Genomic DNA, 15,638 nt, shown 5'->3' on the forward strand with positions numbered 1-15,638 from the left:
GAAAAGCAAAAGTAAGATGCTATGGGAAACACTATGTGGTAGTTATTAAAAAACAAATTGTGTAGGTAAAAGTATGATTTGATTTTAAAGATTTCTTGAGGTAGCCATAGGCATTTGTACTTGGTATTAAAGAAATATAAAGAAACCTATACATTGAAATTTAAGTGAAATTGTAGCACTTATCAAATGATGCTCTTAATACCAGAGGCTTGCTTTGAGTCTTGAACAGCCCAAAATGATTTTATTTTGTCCAATTTTTCTTAGGCCTCAGACAACCAATTTCAATTTGAATAAACAATTTCAACTAAAAATATGCATATTATTAAGGAGTCCTTAATACTGTGTTAGGTGCTTTATCAAAGAAATTAATGCATTTTTTCCCCTCTAGTGTCCTTGAGTCTGTCACACAAATGAATTTATCAAGGTGATTGGTATTTGGGACAAGTTACAAAATTTTTTTTGATATATGTGGTTTAGAAAACCACAGAAATGGTGAGGAAATTACTATTAACCCCTAGTTCATTTTTGGCCCTTGTTTCTAGTAAAAAACAGTTCAGTTTGGGTATGGATGTTTTACAACCCTGAGGAGCATAGAACCATCATGCTAACAAGACCTCTAGCTTTTTCTACAAAATTTTTTTAGGAATAGTGCATATTTATTGACACAGGTAGATTTATATAGCATGGTGGTGTGACTCATAAAAAGAAAAATGGAGATCACAGGCTGGCCTGGGCTCTAAAATATTTTTCTTTCACCACACTGCGGATGTATTATTTATTTGCCTCCTCATCTTTACCCACAGCATCCAGGATCTGTTAAGATAAATCTATTCCTTTGCCTGTTATACCTTTTTGGTCATTAGACTACATTTTATAACAGTAGTCCTCATCATAATGTCAGGATATAATTACGTCAATGTGGTGAAGACATTTCTATGGTGGAATAGAACTGAGACTTGTGGCCCTAAAGATACCAAAAGCACTCAAAGCTCTTAAATTTATTGGTGAAAGAGTAGAAGCTTTAGAGATCAGGAGTATGTAGCAGCATAGAAGTTATCAGGCAGCACAATTAACTTTTTTCTTCTTATGTTAATAATCTAATTATCTTAATATATTTATGGAAAATGCTCATTTTTACCACTCTAAAATATATATAAGAAAATTAACTGTTTTTATCTGAAGTAGGAAGTAAAGCAACACATTGTACATATTGGTTTTACATCTAAACATACATTGTGTTTGTTATCTCTTAAAAATGTTTACAAAAAATTGTCTAGGAAAAATTTTGAAGAGAAATGTGGATGAACTATATTTAGAAAACTTGAAATCATCACTGAGTGTTCTTTTTTTTTAAATTTTTTTTAACGTTTATTTATTTTTGAGACAGAGAGAGACAGAGCATGAACGGGGGAGGGTCAGAGAGAGAGGGAGACACAGAATCTGAAACAGGCTCCAGGCTCTGAGCGGTCAGCACAGAGCCCAACGCGGGGCTCGAACTCACAGACCGTGAGATAATGACCTGAGCTGAAGTCGGACACTTAATGGACTGAGCCACCCAGGCGCCCCTCATCACTGAGTGTTCTAAGAAGAAAACTCAAAACCATACAAAGATACAGTGCAAGAAAATGCAGGAAAAATGAATTTTGAATTCATTCTGAATATTATAGAAATAGGATACAAATTAATATATCATAATTTTCTTATGGGTGTCTAAAAACGATGCTGAAGAATATCAGAAAAAATAATGGGAAGGAAATGGTGATTATATTTTTGTGTAAAAACAGAGAAAATTTGTATACATTGTGAATTTGCATCAGTGAAACATATGGCCAAGAACTAATGAATGAATGAATGACCAAATGAATGATTAAATGAATAAGTGTTTAAATGCATATATATTTTGCCAAACTGTAGAATACTTTTCTGAAAGCAAGCTCTGCTTATAATCTGTATCAAAATCATCTGGGCTGCTTGCTAATATTGTCAAACCCAGTGTTCTACTTCAGAGTAACTAAACAAAAACATGAAAGAAGACTTTCAAACCCCTCTTTTAGTGGCATAGGCTTATCTGTTACTACTATCTCTGTGGCCATGAATATTTTTTTACCAAGTACTAAAATATAAATCAAATTATAAAATAGAATATAAAGTAAATAATAATAATAATAATAATTAGAGATAGATTTACTGAATTTATAGAAAGAGTAAAGATGTTTAAGCAATATGAGAACATTTCAAAATAAGGAAATGAATCATAAACAAGTGAGATAAAATAATAGCATAGGAACTGATAAAACACAAAAATAAAATAGGTAAAAGGATTAAAACTGTATTGCCCTATCTTAGGTGCCTCCTACTCTCTCAGAGACTACTGTGTTTCAGATAGTTGCAGCTGTTAGTGTGGTAAAATGACGCCTTGCAAGCCAGCATGGTTCCAACACATGAGGGAGGTCCCAAAACTGTGCTCCTGGAGTTTGGGGTTCCTCATCTCAATGCAGAGATGAATATCTACAAGAAATATAAATTCTTAACTTAACCTGAAGAGATCTGGTGTTCCTGAAATTGAGGTCGCAACCTAGTTTTGTGATGAGGAATGATAGACACAAAATATAAAATATAAGGGTGATAATGGTAATAATACTCATGCCAATAATAATAGCCAATGTTGAGAGTAACACCAAGTCCATTTTCTAAGCATTTTACTTGTATTAATTCATTTAAAGCTTATGACAACTTTATAAAATAGCTACTTGTTATTGTTAACTTCATTTTATTTATTTACTTATTTACTTATTTTTCAGTGTTTATTTTTGAGACACAGAGAACATGAGCAGGGGAGGGGCAGAGGGAGAGGGAGACAGAGGATCTGAAGCAGGCTCTGTGCTGACAGCAGAGACACTGATGTGGGGCTAGAACTTGGGGACTGTGATCATGATCTGAGCTGAAGTTGGACTCTTAACTGACTGAGCCCCCCAAGAGGCCCTAATTTAATTTAAAAATTTTTTAATGTGTATTTATTTTTTGAGATACAGAGACAGAGCATGAGCTCAGAAGGGGACAGAGAGAGAGGGGGAATCACAGATTCCAAAGCAGGCTCCAGGCTCCAAGCTGTCAGCACAGAGCCCATCATGGGGCTCGAACCCATGAACCATGAGATCATGACCTGAGCCGAAGTCAGCCACCCAACCAACTGAGCCACCCAGGTGCCCAGCCCTAATTTAATTTTAAAGATAAGGAGAACAAGGCTCATAGAAGTCAAGCTACTTGTCCAAATTTGGTTAGAATCAGATATGAAAATAAAAGAATTAACTTTAATAAAAGCACTGGTTATCCCTAACCTAGTCACAGAATTGATTTAATTCTTAATGTACTAAACTGCCTGGGAAGATACATACAGTGATTGGGTTAACACTTGCCAGGCCTCCAGTTTTACAAGCTGCATGAATAAATAATCCAGTGTAATAATCTTTCTGACTTATCATCTAGGTGTGATGAACCACAATAGATGAGCAAGCCCTTGCTGTTCATGAAATGGTGATTTGGGGACAGGAAGCCGCAAAATTACTGATCCCTAGATATGGGAGAAAGCCATGGCTCATCTCATTCACCTTCTCTGTGGGCAAGCAACTGAAGATGAGGATATCATAAATTATGCCATGGTCCAAGAGGAGCTGCTAACATGGCATCTGTGTATAACCTGTCCCAGACTAGAAGAGACCATATGGTCTTTGAGAAAGACCTTCCCAGAGACAAGAGTTAGAGTGATGTCACTACTCTTCTCTCTGACATTTGACTCCAAGTAAACAAGTCTCTTTCCTCCCTTTTTCCCTCTTACCTGATGATAAACATGCTTAGATAAACAAACATACATGTGTGGATTAATGAAGGCTGGTGTAAACTATTCAGTTTACTTATGAACAATTATTAACTTATCTAGAAATATAAAATGTATACATGTAATAGACCTTAATTAACAATTACAATTTTAGTTCCTAATTTTCAGGCCTCACAGGGGGGAACACAAGCATATTTATCACTGGGTTATTGAGTCTAGAAAACAGAAGAGAATACTGAGGTATTCCCTCTCTCCCTCTTCACTATTTGTTTGCTACGTTGCTTTCTCTATTACTTGGCACAAAGTCCTTTTATGGAAATGTTCATATATTTGCAGTCCTGGGTTATTAAAGAAAATTGTCACTGAGAGATCTCTCTTACTATATGTTTGAACACTTTCATTGATTTCTTCTAGAAAGCCCAAGGCATATGCCTCTTTTTGTGCACTTTTCTAAGACCAACAACTAATTTGCCACACCAGATCACCCACAAGATATCTGCAAACCCCCTAGGCAGCTGCACGAATTTTAAAATTGTAATTATCTTTTTTACTTTCATTTTGCCTTCATCATATTGCCTAATACCCAAATATGTTCTTAATGTAGTTGTATTCCTCCTATATTTACCAGTCTCTTTTTTCTAGACCACAAAATGTAGCTTCAATCACATTCTTTTATTCCATATTACTTTCAAACTTGCATTTGTTTTTTTGAAATCTATGAATAAAACATCAAATATTCTTCCATTTTTTAGTACTTTAACTGGTAAAATGCTGGTGGGTGATGAAAAATAAGTGAACAACATATAAAATGTAGCCTTACAGTACCAGCTTATCAACTTCAGTAAGATTTTTCTTGAGAGTAGAAACCAAGCCTAGTATCCTCTGGAATGATTAGTATATTTCTTGGCAAACAGAGTAGAAACTTAATAAATAGATTGGGCTGTTATACTTAGCTTTCCTTCTTCAATTTTTATTTGATTATTTTAGGGTTATTTTTCTCCCTTGGAGTTACGTTAAAAATTAATAAAAGAGAAAACATGTTGAAGGATCCAAAGGAGGAAACTATAAAAGAATAAAAAAGGAAACAAATGAGAAGTGTTTAATCAAAATCACTCAGTCAAGGTGGATAGCAAACCCACCATTGACCTAGTTTCTCCACTTCTATTTTCTTCTTCAGTTGAACCCATCATCATCTTGCCTCCCAAAAAATTCTTAGTGTCTTAATTAGCTTGTTCTTAGTTATCACCTTAAAAATCTCAACAGCTTTTCCTATCTGTTCTTCTAGCCATGTTTTTATTCCTCATTGCTATTTAAGTTGTTTCTATATATTGCATTGACAAATATGGTAGCCTGCATTTAATTGTAGCTCTTGAATAATATTTAAGCATTGCATAAACAAAATGCTAACCAAATACTAAACAAACTCAGTTCAGATTGTTGCCTTGCAGGGATACACATTTTTCTGACTCAAACAAGCAAACCCAGACAGACAAATTCTGAACTAAGTTATATCCTTCTTAACTCTTCATGACAAAGTACTGGGTTGCTTCCAACTCATGTGAATAATTTGTTCACAGGAATCCTGTAATCAACACATAAGGTTAAATTCAATGAAAATGATACATCTGCATTCTTCTTACTATTGCTGTTAAGACTAAGTCACTTTAGCAAATTTCCAGTACAAAATGCAGTATCATTAGCTATAGTCTTCATACTGATGCTGTAGATTTCAGGTGTTCTTACCCCCTCCTTAAAGGTAACTATGTGAGGAGAAAGATGATAGATAAAGGATAGATGATAGATAGATAGATAGATAATGTGTTTGACTATAGTAATTATTTCAATATTTATATGGATGTATATGGATATCATGCTATGTGCCTTAAATAAATACTATTTTAATTATAAAAGTACATTGTCATTTTGGAGGAGGAGCCAAAATGGCGGAACAGCATGGAAGTTTTTTGTGTGTCTCGTGTCCATGAAATACAGCCAGACCAAAACGAAACCATCCTGCACACCTAGAAAAATGATTGCAGAATTAACACAACAATCTGCATAACCTGAACCACAGAATTCAGCAGGTACATGGTGCAGAGAGGTGAACTTGGGGAGCAAGAAGCTGCAGGAAGGGAGGTGCTTTTGCGGGCAGAAAGAGGACCGAGATGGTGGGGAGGGAGAATACAGGAAAAGCACCCCTCCCCAAAAGCAGCTGGAGAGAAAGTGGAAAGTTGGAAAAAGCTACAGGGACTAAACTAAAAAGGGAGAAAGGAGAAAGGAGAAAGGAGAAAGGAGAAAGGAAAGGGTTTAAATTCCATTAAGACTCTAAACAAGGGGAAGGCAAAGTCTGCAACTCCGCAGCTCCATACCTGGCAGTGCTCTGGTGGCAAGGGTGAATCCCCAGAAACAGAGTGGGGTCCGGGAGGTTCTCGGGCCACCTGGGGAAAAGCAGTTCCACTGCTGGAAGGGCATTTGGTAGAGACTGTTGAAGCCACCTGGTCCCATCAGACCCCAGAAAACGGCCACATTTGCTGATGCTGGAACAAGGTTGTTAAGGGTGAAGCCTGGTGCCAGATGTGAGTTGTGATTTCCCATAATCCCTGAAACGCTGCTGCTACACTATCTTGCGAATTTTTTCCGGGGCAGGCTGGCACCTGGCCACAGTCTCGGGGCACCGGCAGCAGCAGGGTTCCACAAGTGTTCCTGGGTGCAGCTGACATTTGGCCATTGCTTATTTGGGCATTGCTCCATGAGACCCTCCCACAGAGGGGTGGAACTGGTCAAAGCTGCAGTCCCTCAGAAGTAAGGGGCTGGGGAAAACAGCCACATCTGAGACAAAACTCAGAAGAGAGGTACTACCTGGGGCCTGGTCACAGACAGTGAAAAAAGAGGGAGTGGACGAAAACTGAAGACAGAGGATGGGTGCGCAATTGCTGACCTGGGAGAACAGAGTTCAGATACTGGAGACTGGGTAGCTTGGTGACGCCATTTTCACCACTCCCGGGCATGCACATACGCACCTATGAATGCCACAACACTCAACCCCAGTAGGCTAGCAGCGCCATCTAGTGGAGAACGGAGCCATTACACTGAGTCCCGCCCAACTGGACCAACCTTGCTCTTCAAGAACATAAGTCTCACCACCTACTTAGTTTATGGACTATAAAGTGTTTCATAGTCTGACTTCTTTGGGGAAACAAAGTAACTTCAGTCCTATTTCAATCTTTTAGCAGGTCCATCTATTTAACTTTTGTGTTTTTTTTTTCTTTTTCACTTCTTTTTCTTGAATACAGAAAGAAAAAACATTCATTTTTATTTGTAATTTTTTTTTTAAATATTTTTCCGTAATTTTTTTCTTCTATAGTCTTTACTTTTGACTAAATTTTTTCAAATTCTATTTTAGACCATCATCTCATTTTAGTCTACTTCAGTGTATTCATTTTTTTCAAATTCTCAAATGATTTCCTTGGTTTTTCTTCCCCCTTTTTTTTCTCTAATCTGTCAAACCACCTTCAACATCCAGACTAAAACACACCTAGGATCAAGCATCATTTATTTTGTGTGTGTGTGTGTGTGTGTGTGTGTGTGTGTGTGCGTGTGTTTAATTTTTTAATTTTAATTTTTTATTTCAATTTTTCTACCACATTAATTCCATATCTCCCTTCAAAATGAAAAAAAACGAAGGAATTCACCCCAAAAGAAAGAGCACGAAGAAATGACAGCCATGGATTTAACCAACACAGATACAAGCAAGATGTCTGAACCAGAATTTAGAATCACGATAATAAGAATACTAGCTGGAGTTGAAAATAGATTAGAATCCCTTTCTGCAGGATAAAAGAAGTAAAAAATAGAATGAAATTCTGAGCTGCAATCATGAGAGGATGCAGCAGCACCAAGGATGGATGAGGCAGAACACAGAATCAGTGATACAGAGGACAAACTTATAGAGAATAATGAAGCAGAAAAAATAGGGAGATGAAGGCAAAAGAGCACGATTTAACAATTAGAGAAATCAGTGACTCATGAAAAAGGAAGAACATCAGAATCATAGGGGTCCCAGAAGAGGAAGAGAGAGAAAGAGGGTAGAAGGGTTATGTGAGCAAATCATAGTGGAAAACTTTCCTAACCTGGGGAAAGACACAGATATCAAACTCCAGGAAGCACAGAGAACCCCCATTAGAGTCAACAAAAACCGACAGTCAACAAGACATATCATAGTCAAATTCACAAAATACTCAGGCAAGGAGAGAATCATGAAAGCAGCAAGGGAAAAAAAAGTCCCTAACCTATAAGGGAAGACAGATGAGGTTTGCAGCAGACCTCTCCACAGAAACTTGGCAGGCCAGAAAGGAGTGGCAGGATATATTCAATGTGCTGCATCGGAAAAATATGCAGCCAAGAATTCTTTATCCAGCAAGGCTGTCACTCAAAATAGGAGAGAGAAAAAGTTTCCCAGACAAACAAAAATTAAATGAGTTTGTGACCACTAAACCAGCCCTGCATGAAATTTTAAGGGGGAGGGACACTCTGAGGATATATATATATATATATATATATATGGAGAGAGAGAGAGAAATAAATAAATACCAAAAGCAACAAAGATTAGCAAGGACAAGAGAACACCACCAGAAACTCCAACTCTACAAGCACCATAATGGCAATAAATTCATATCATTCAGTACTCACTCTAAATGTCAATGGACTTTATGCTCCAATCAAAAGACATAGGGTAACAGAATGGATAAGAAAACAGGATCCATCTATATGCTGTTTACAACAGACCCACTTTAGACCTAAAGACACCATCAGATTGAAAATAAGGGTATGGAGAACCATCTATCATTCTAATGGTCAACAAAAGAAAGCTGGAGTAGCCATACTTATATCAGACAATCAAGACTTTAAAATGAAGACTGTATCAAGAGATGCAGAAGAGCATTACATCATAATCAAGGGGTCCATCCACCAAGAAGGCCTAACAATTGTAAACATTTATGCGCCAAATGTGGCAGCACCCGAACACATAAATCAATTAATCACAAACATAAAGAAACTCATCGATAGTAATACCATAGTAGTAGGAGACTTCAACACCCACTCACAACAATGGACAGATCATCTAATCAAAAAATCAGCAAGGAAACGATGGCTTTGAATGACACACTAGACCAGATGGACTTAACAGATATATTCAGAATGTTTCATCCCAAAGCAGAATATACATTCTTCTCTAGTGCACATGGAACATTCTCCAGAAAAGAACATATATTGGGACACAAATTAGCCCTAAGTAAGTACAAAAAGATCGAGATCATACCGTGCATATTTTCAGATGACAACGCTATGAAACTTGAAATCAACCACAAGAAAATATTTGGAAAGGTAACAAATACTTGGAGACTGAAGAACATCCAACTAAAGAATGAATGGGTTAACCAAGAATTAAAAAGTTCACGGAAGCCAATGAAAATGATAACACCACAACCCAAAACCTCTGGGACGCAGCAAAGGCAGTCATAAGAGGAAAGTATATAGCAATCCAGGCCTTTCTAAAGAAGGAAAGATGATTTCAGATACACAACCTAACCTTACGCCTTAAGGAGGTGGGAATAGAACAGCAAACAAAACCCAAAACCAGAAGAAGACAGGAAATAATAAAGATTAGAGCAGAAATTAATGCTATCGAAACCAAAAAAACAAAACAAAACAAAACGTGATTCATCACATAAATAAAAGAAAGGACAAGAACCACATGATCCTCTCAATGGATGCAGAGAAAGCATTTGACAAAATACAGCATCCTTTCTTGAAAAAAAAAACCCTCAAGAAAGTAGGGATAGAAGGAGCATACCTCAAGATCATAAAAGCCATATATGAACAACCCAATGCTAATATCATCCTCAATGGGGAAAAGCTGAGAGCTATTCTCCTAAGGTCAGGAACAAGACAGGGTTGTCCACTCTTGCCACTGTTATTCACCATAGTATTGGAAGTCTTAGCCTCTGCAATCAGACAACACAAAGAAATAAAAGGCCTCCAAATTGACCAGAAGGAGGTCAAGCTTTCACTCTTTGCAGATGACATGATACTCTATATGGAAAACCCAAAAGTTCCCACCAAAAAACTGCTATAATTGATTCATGAAATCAGGAAAGTTGCAGGATATAAAATTAACACACAGAAATTGGTTGCATTTCTATACACCAGCAGAAAGAGAAATCAAGGAATCAATCCCATTTAGAGTTGCACCAAAAAAACCATAAAATACCTAGGAATAAATCTAACCAAAGAGGTGAAAAATCTATACACTGAAAACTATAGAAAGCTTATTAAAGAAATGGAAGAAGACACAAAAAAATGGAAAAAAAAAATCCATGCTCCTGGATAGGGAGAACAAATATTGTTAAAATGTCGATACTACCCAAAGCAATCTCCATATTCAATGCAATCCCTACCAAAGTAACACCAGCATTCTTCACAGAGCTAGAACAAATAATCCTAAAATTTTTATGTAACTGGAAAAGACCCCAAATAGCCAAAGCAATCTTGAAAAAGAAAGCCAAAGCAGGAGGCATCACAATCCCAGACTTCAAGCTACACTACAAAGCTGTAATCATCAAGACAGTATGGTACTGGCACAAGAACAGACACTTAGATCAATGGAACAGAATAGAGAACCCAGAAATGGACCCACAAACGTATGGCCAACTAATCTTTGACAAAGCAGGAAAGAATATCCAATGGAATGAAGACAGTCTCTTCAGCAAGTGGTGCTGGGAAAACTGGACAGCCACATACAGAAGAATGAACCTGGACCACTTTCTTACACCATACACAAAAATAAACTCAAAATGGATGAACGACCTCAATGTAAGACAGGAAGCCATCAAAATCCTAGTGGAGAAAGCAGGCAAAAACCTCTTTGTTCTTGGCTGCAGCAGCATCCTACTCAACACGTCTCTGGAGGCAAGGGAAACAAAAGCAAAAATGAACTCCTGGGACCTCATCAAAATAAAAAGCTTCTGCACAGCGAAGGAAACAATCAGCAAAACTAAAAGGCAACTGACAGAATGGGAGAAGATATTTGCAAATGACATATCAGGTAAAGAGTTAGTATCCAAAATCTATAAAGAACTCATCAAACTCAACACCCAAAAAACAAATAATCCAGTGAAGAGATGGGCAAAGACATGAATAGAGACTTCTCCAAAGAAGACATTCAGATGGCCAACTGACACATGAAAACATGCTCAACATCACTCATTATCAGGGAAATACAAATCAAAACCACAATGAGTTATCACCTTACACCTGTCATAATGGATAGCATTAACATCTCAGGCAACAACAGATGTTGGCGAGGATGTGGACAAAGAGGATCTCTTTTGCATTGTTGGTGGCAATGCAAGCTGGTGCAGCCACTCTGGAAAACAGTATGGAGGTTCCTCAAAAAACTAAAATTAGATCTGCCCTACGACCCAGCAACTGCACTACTAGGCATTTATCCATGGGATATAGGTGTGCTGTTTCAAAGGGAAACATGTTTATAGCAGCACTATTAACAATAGCCAAAGTATGGAAAGAGCCCACATGTCCATCGATGGATAAATGGATAAAGAAGATGTGGTATAGATATACAATGGAGTATTACTCAGCAATCAAAAAGAATGAAATCTTGGCATTTGCAACTACGTGAATGGAACTGGAGGGTATTATGCTAAGTGAAATTAGTCAGAGAAAGACAAAAATCATATGACTTCACTCATATGAGGACTTTAAGAGACAAAACAGATGAACATAAGGGAATGGAAACCAAAATAATATAAAAACAGGGATGGGGAAAAACAAGAGATTCATAAATATGGAGAACAAACTGAGGGTTACAGGAGGGTTTGTGGGAGGGGGCATGGGCTAAATGGGTAAGGGGCACTAAGGAATCTACTCCTGAAATCATCGTTGCACTATATGCTAACTGACTTGGATGTAAATTTAAAGAAATAAAAAATAAAAGTAAAAAAAAATAAAAGTACATTGTCTTTTCATTATAAAATTATGAAAATATTAATATATTAAGAAAAATAAAATACCAAGCATTATGAAAGAATTTGAATGTTGAATTTGATGAAAATTTAAAAAAATAATTTTAACTTGTTATTTGGTTCATAATTTTTACAGCAAAATGTTTTAAATATATTCCAGAATCTGTAGGATAATTCTATGCATTTATATTTTAAATATTATTGTTTGTGAATGTTAACAGTTCTAATCACTTATGTACACACATATTGTATCTTAACGACCTTTTATTTGGCTATTTTTTATTTAATTAAGATATTTTAAAATGACTTTGGTCTAATGATAAATAAATTGAAACAAAGACAAAAAGATCAAATGAGAAAGAATTGCAAAGGAGATGTTCATGTGGAAATATGATGATCTGGAATTCTTAGTAAATTGTTGCTCAATATATACTATGTAATATTGCTAAATACTAAATTATAAAAATAAAGATAAAATTATGTTTTAAAAATGTGTCTATAGCACAAGCAGCTTGATTTGTTTAGCAACCAGTAATAACGTTTTCAAATTCTTGTTTGTATCAGTTGTCTAATACTGGGTAATAAACTATCCCCAAACTTAAAACAATAATAAAGTATTTAGCTCATGATTCTGAGTTTTGGCAACGTGACCATGGCTTTACTGGACAGTAGTTCTAGTCTTAACTGTACTCACTTATGAATCTGTATTCAGTTGCCAGGTTTTTAAAGGAATGATGTTTGTCTACTAAATTTTCTCATCTTAGCCACAGAACACAGAAAACTATTTGTGTCACTATTTTTAAATTATCCCTAAAATTTTAGATGCATATGAAATAAGATGCATTTGAAACTAATACCATTTTAGTTCCATATGAAAAAAGTAACTCATTACTTATACTGGATGCTTAAGAGCATTAGTATGTATTTATTTTGGGGAAGCTTGAAAAGACTGTAGGAAGTCCTGAGCTGGGGCAGATCATCTCTGCTCCATCTGATACTTCATCCTCCAGCAGGCTACGTGTTCTTCTTGCTGGAGAGGCCTTAAACACATACTAATAGGACAAACTCCAGTGAACATGTACTATTTCAAGCCTCTGCTTATGCCATATTGACTACTGTCCCATTTGCCAAAGCAAGTCACATAGCCAAGCTCTGGATAGTATAGGAGGGCACTATCAAAGAGAACAGATACAAGGAAGGGTATCAGGGGGTGCCTGGGTGGCTCAGTCAGTTGAGCATCCGACTTCGGCTCAAGTCATGATCTCACAGTTTGTGGGTTCAAGCCCGCATCAGGCTCTGTGCTGACAGCTTGCTCAGAGCCTGGAGCCTGCTTCAGATTCTGTGTCTCCTTCTCTCTTTCTGCCCCTCCCCTGCTCATGCTCATGCTCTGTCTCTCAAAAATAAATAAGTGCTTAAAAAATTATTTAAAAAAACAAGGAAGGGTATCAGGTTGGACATTTAAAAAAGACAAAAGAAAGGAATGAAGGAAAGAAGGAAGGAAGGGATGGAGGAAGAAGGGAAAGAAGGAAACAATACATTGTGCATGGAAACTCATAATAGAATAATCAAGTAAAATTAGACTATTGTTTGATTTATTTAGATAAATTTTCATTTCTTTTCTAACTTCAAAACAATTTTCCCAGGAAAATTCCACTACTTAAAAAAAAACACTATTTTTTTTGTGTGAGGTAAGAGGATGTAGGTGGTAAAAATGAAAAGATGCTTCCAGTTGGTTGAAAACTGAAGACCTGAAAAACTGCATTGATACTTATGTACTTTATATCAATCACATGTAGTAGATATTATACTAAATATTTATTTTGGACAGCATTTAACTCTTTAATTAAAGTTCTACTTGAAATAAGCTTAAGAGGCACCTGGGTGGCTCAGTCAGTTAAGCTTGTGACTCTTGATTTCAGTCCGGTCATGATCTCATCATCCATGAGATCCAGTCCCAGGTTGGGCTCTGCACGGACAGCGCAGAGCCTGCTTGGAATTCTCTCTCACCCTCTCTCTGCCCCTCCTGTGCTCACACACTCTTTGTCTCTCTTCCTCTGTATGTCTCAAAATCAATAAATAAACTTAAAAAAATAAGTTCAATATTCTGATCACTGAGCAGAAGATACCAGGCAACTTCATTTTTAGTGCTGGATGGGTGAATTCTAGACAATGGAAGCTGTATGGTCTAGTATTGGCCTATAGGACAGGTGGAAGAAGCAGCTTTTCATGGGCATACTGTCAAAAAGGCCAGTGCAAGGTGAGTCCCTGTGTCCTCGTGGTAGAATCTACAGAGATCGCTGCATAGAGACCTGAAAGGAGACATATGGGAAAAAATTAAGATGATTGATACTTGGTATATTAGCCATACTTATTCCTAGGACACACTAAAGGCACACTCATTGGAGAAATGGAACATATACTTGAATAGGCTATGGATCGCAGAAGGTAAAGTACATGTCGGAATTAGCTGAAACTTTAAGTGCCTGCCAAGGGTTTTATTCAGCTTTAAATTGTTGGAATCTGTATGTGTGGTTAAGTAACAATGTACCCATGTAATAGGATGGGAGAAAGGAGGGAAACAGAAGGAGAGAGGAAGGGAGAGAGTGAAAAACAGAACAAAGAGAGCAGGAGTAAGCAGAAGAAAAAATAGGAAAAGGAAGAGGGTAAAAATAACAAACTAATGTTAATTAGTTTATTACTAACTACATTAGTAAATGTTAGTTTACTTTTTAATGTTTGTAAGGAATTAGCCCACAACATAATTCACCTGAAACCTTATTTTATATTAACCAAGAAAAAAATATAAGTTTTGTCTTAGAAAATTAGTGGATATTCATAATAAATTCTGAGTAAGAAGAGTCACAGAAATTTCAGCTGAATTATTTAAGGACCCAAGTGAGACAATGTAAGGTTCACTGGAAGAAATATCTTCCACTGAGAACCGCTCCACAGTCTATATCTCTGTTTTCCTTGGGCAGGAAGTGCCCACAAATTTCTCAGAGGCATTTACCAGCTTCTCTTCTCTATCCTTTAGATGTGCATTTGAATGCATAGTTTTTCTTTACCCTTTCCCTTGAAGTAAGCTAATTTTTAACCGAAGCTTATGAAATTGGGCGAGTTAGCTCCAAAAAGATGTCAAACTCCAAAGTGTCAAAAATTAACACTTCATATTTCATACTGCTAATACCTCTTATCATACATTATCAATTGAATGATATTTTGCTTTCCCCCTCTCTTAAAGATGATATTACAAAATAAAACTCACAGGTATATTTATTTAGATTCTCAGCAGTGAGTGCTTTCCAATATGAATTTCTTTTTAACAGCCTCTAAAAACAGCATTTACACTCAGCTAAAACAACTGAAGTTATTTCCAAATAGTTTTCAACACAGGAAACATTTCTAAAACATCTGCCTGATACTCTAGTAACATGAAGAGCTAATATGACAAGCATTGTCCAATGTCTTAAAACTTTTATTGCTTGTCTGTCCAATGTTTAGTTTCTCTCCTGTAAAACACAGAAGGTGGTAACACATTGTTAAACCTAAGAATGAAATTCAAGGTGAAACTGGCTTGGAAATTCACATTCAATTGTCAGTGGCACCAGTTTTTTTTAATTAGCGAAATTTTAAGAAAATATCATTTACATGCTACTAAATTCAAATAGCGTAATTTAGGCTATCATAATCCTTTACATCATCCTAGTTTGTTTACCACCTATCATTTATTGCTAGGCCTTCGATTTAAGCTTAAATACATA

Source organism: Panthera tigris, chromosome B2 (assembly GCF_018350195.1).
Source record: "Panthera tigris isolate Pti1 chromosome B2, P.tigris_Pti1_mat1.1, whole genome shotgun sequence".
NCBI lineage: Eukaryota > Metazoa > Chordata > Mammalia > Carnivora > Felidae > Panthera > Panthera tigris.